The sequence below is a fragment of the Thrips palmi genome, unplaced genomic scaffold (genome assembly GCF_012932325.1).
Source record: "Thrips palmi isolate BJ-2018 unplaced genomic scaffold, TpBJ-2018v1 HiC_scaffold_15, whole genome shotgun sequence".
Classification (NCBI taxonomy): domain Eukaryota; kingdom Metazoa; phylum Arthropoda; class Insecta; order Thysanoptera; family Thripidae; genus Thrips; species Thrips palmi.
Window position 1 is genome coordinate 8,477,427 of NW_023144624.1, and position 3,436 is coordinate 8,480,862.

A 3,436-nucleotide genomic window follows, 5' to 3' on the forward strand; every position below is an offset into this window, starting at 1 on the left:
CCCGCCCGGTCTAATTGGGCTTCGGCCCGATTGTCGGCGCCTGCTGGCGGGCTTTGGCGCGGCGACGGCGCGGGGACGCACGGCACGGCACCCCGCCAGAGCCCCGCCAGGGCTGCCCCCGGAGTTGAACACGTATTGAAGAAAGTGGCGGGGCGCGGCGAGTCAATATGTGCCCCAACTTGGGGCCGAGGGCCGAGTGAGTCGACTTCGGCCGAGGCGGAGCAGGCGGGGGCGGAGACGCCGCGCGCCGGGGCCTCGTCAGGCCTAACTGAGCGCGGACGGCGCGGGGATACGCCACTTTGTGGACTCTCGTTGGCCAAGACGGCCGAGGCTGTGTGTCTGCGCGGCAAAGCGCGGCAAAGCGAACATCCGGAAAGTTGCCGTGCCTCTTTCCGCGCTGCCGCGCTTCGACCGCCCGGCAGGTAGGCAACCCATCCGGCAGCGCGATCGCCGCGTCTCTCCCCACTCCCTATCTATTTCTTTTCTTGGCGGGCCACACCTCTGGTAGAACGTCAACGCTGCGACGCATCATCAGCCCGGCTAGCTCAGTCGGTAGAGCATGGGACTCTTAATCCCAGGGTCGTGGGTTCGAGCCCCACGTTGGGCGTATTCTTTTGTCTCGAAGAGGATTAGATTAGCTGGTGTCACTGACTCATGTCGTCTGGTTGGGTGTCAACCTCGGTTAGTTTGAGTTTTTGCTCTGGTAGTACATCGGTTTTGAACTTGTCTCATGAATGGATCACTTCCACGCGTCGCACTCCCACGTGCCGCATGTCGGGTCGACGCTTACGTAATAACACCCTTGTCACGAGTCGCGATGCCCACGGCCAGAGTAACCACAGCACTGCAGCCCCCTCCCTTCCCTCTTTCTCCCCTCTTGTGGCCTCTGCGAGCCACTGTCCCCTCGCCCTATTCGCAACGTCCGCGGATCTTTGTCTTCCTATGCCTTCCTTTCTCGACGTTCTGCTTTCCTCGCACGGCTGTCGGGTGTGTTTCGAGATCGGAACTTGTACAGTAACGAAAGCCCGGTTAGCTCAGTCAGTAGAGCGTGGGACTTTTAATCCTAAGGTCATGGGTTCGACCCCCATATCGGGCGCTCCTATTTTGTGCATGCAATGGCGCTGCAGTTGGCAGTTTATTTTCTGCCCGTCTGCCGCCTTTCCCTGAACTCGACCGCGCTCAAAAATCACGGACGATTCATAGACAGGAAACGCGCCCGGCCCTTTGGAACATTATCTTCATTCCCACAATATCACATGCTTCACCAGCAAGATCGTCGACGAAAAAGAAGTGGCCCATGGGGGGATCGAACCCACGACCTTCGCGTTATTAGCACGACGCTCTAACCAACTGAGCTAATGGGCCAGTTGGAAGCGGGACGCCTCGTTGCAGATAACACGGCGGTCTGAGGTGAGAATGCTGCGACTAAGCAGCGACCATGCTGTTGTGCGCCGTCGCGCAGCCTCGCCAAGCCGGCCCCGCGCGGCCCTGCTTCCCCCACCCGCTTCTCTGTCCGCACCCCTCCCCCCGGGCCGGGCTCGGGTAGGCTCGGGCAGCTCGCGAGCCGCACCGAACGGCGTTCGGCCACGTTCGGCGTGGCGTGGTCTTCCCCCACACGAAGAGAGAGAAACATCGCGCGGACCGTCGCGACCGTCTCGGGTGTCCACGCGGTGGAGGCGGTGACGCAACGCCAGGCAGCGACAGTGTCACAGAACACAGATGGGCCCCATCCACGTCACGCTGTCCGCACGTCGAGAAATGAATTGGAAACAGTGAGACCGATAGCAAAAATTTCTGGAGGTGCGGGGTATCGATCCCCGTACTTCTCGCATGCTAAGCGAGCGCTCTACCATCTGAGCTACACCCCCTTCACACGGGCTATGGCTAACGGCTCGTCATAAGAAGGTTGGGAGAAGGCGAACGATCGGCCGCGAAGGAGGGAGTAAGATAAAGCCGACACCGCAAGAGAAAGTAGCGCGGCGCGTGGACTGACCTCCAGCTGGGCGTGGCCGGGCGCGGCTGGGACGGCCAGACCGCGGACAACGGAGACCCTCGTAAGACGACCAGTTCGACGGAGAGGTACGCGGCTCTGCCGCGGAGGCCTGGGTTCAGGAGCGGAGAGCACGGGAGTGGGGACGGACGGGACCAGGACGAGAGGGGACCGAGAGGCGGACCAGCGGGACCTGTAGGGGCGGGCAGGTAAAAACTGTAAGTCTGGAGTCCGGAGCGGAGACACGGGCGACGCCAAGGCGCGAGCCGCTGTCAAAAAGTGTAACGCCTCGCCTCGCCGCGGGACGGGGACGAGGGACTCTGGGACTTGGACATGGACGGACAGCCGCCAACTACGCCGACCGACCACGCCCTGGGCCTGCACACTGCCTGGGCCTGCCTGGGCTGTAGGCCCTATCGCGGCCTGCCCCGTGGGCCTGCCGGCATGCACACTACAGCGGTATCAATTTATTCCGGCCGGAGGTATTTAGTCCTCGCTGCGTGCGGGGCGGTGCGGGGAGTGGGCCTCGTTTGTGGCAGTGACCGCCCAGGGCGCAGCTCGGCGCAGCATGTACAGGGTACAGACACAGGACATGCAATTTCGGGGCAGGGCCCTGCCGGGCCTTGCCGGGGAGCGGGGTTACCACCTGGGTCACGCACGGAGTCCGGGCCGCCCGGGCCGCACTGCCACGGCGAGCGCGACGTTCATCCAAGGGAAATCCACCAAGTAAGCTACAACTTGGCGCGCAGAAAGAGGACTAGCCAGCAGTGTTTAGGCGCGACCCCCGCGGCGCAGCGTGGCTCTACGCTGATACGCTGAGGCAGCGAAACCTCGCACGCAGCACCACAGCGGACGCCAGTGCACAGACAAGACGATGGCGCCGTCCTCGTCGTCAGCCAGGGCCGGCCAGGGCTCCACGATAGAGGGATTGCCCTTAAATGCCGTCACTTGTTTTTCACCCCGCCCCCGCCCCGTCCCCGCCGCCGAGCAATCCTGCAGCCGGCGCGGCGTGCTCGGTGCCTTGCCGTGTGCCGCGCACACACAAATTGAGTTTTCCCTCTCCGTCCAAGTGGCTGAGGTGTCTGGCCCTCGTCTGCCCCCACCTGGAAACCTGCAAACCCGGAAACCCGGTAAACCTGGAAATGAGGGACGCTGGAAAATGGGGCCTGCGGTTTATGGTTTATACGACCCGGCTGCTCCTCGGACGGCCAATAATTTTTCACGCGTGCCGAAACAGAAACACGGACGTGGCAGAGATGGATCGAAACTGACACAACTTTGATCATAATTCTGTGTCCTCCGCGGGAAATAACGACACAAAGGAAATGAGTTATCGGCGGAGTGGCTTTAGGAGGTGATTGCGCCTCCCTCTACTCCGCGCCGGTAAATACGCCTACGCCCACAAATCACGTGACAGGGGCCCTCAATTTTTCTTTATTTATTTAA

At 61.9% G+C, this 3,436-nt stretch overlaps 4 non-coding genes across 4 annotated transcripts; 2 read left to right on the forward strand and 2 right to left on the reverse strand.

The window, feature by feature from the left end:
* Positions 1–534: 534 nt before the first annotated feature.
* On the forward strand, positions 535–607 carry Trnak-cuu. The gene has a single exon. It is a non-coding gene; the product is annotated as a tRNA-Lys (tRNA).
* A 416-nt stretch (positions 608–1,023) lies between these two features.
* Trnak-uuu lies at positions 1,024–1,096 on the forward strand. Its single transcript has one exon. It is a non-coding gene; the product is annotated as a tRNA-Lys (tRNA).
* A 195-nt stretch (positions 1,097–1,291) lies between these two features.
* Trnai-aau lies at positions 1,292–1,365 on the reverse strand. Its single transcript has one exon. It is a non-coding gene; the product is annotated as a tRNA-Ile (tRNA).
* Positions 1,366–1,795: 430 nt separating this feature from the next.
* Positions 1,796–1,868, reverse strand: Trnaa-agc. Its single transcript has one exon. It is a non-coding gene; the product is annotated as a tRNA-Ala (tRNA).
* Between the last annotated feature and the right edge of the window lie 1,568 nt (positions 1,869–3,436).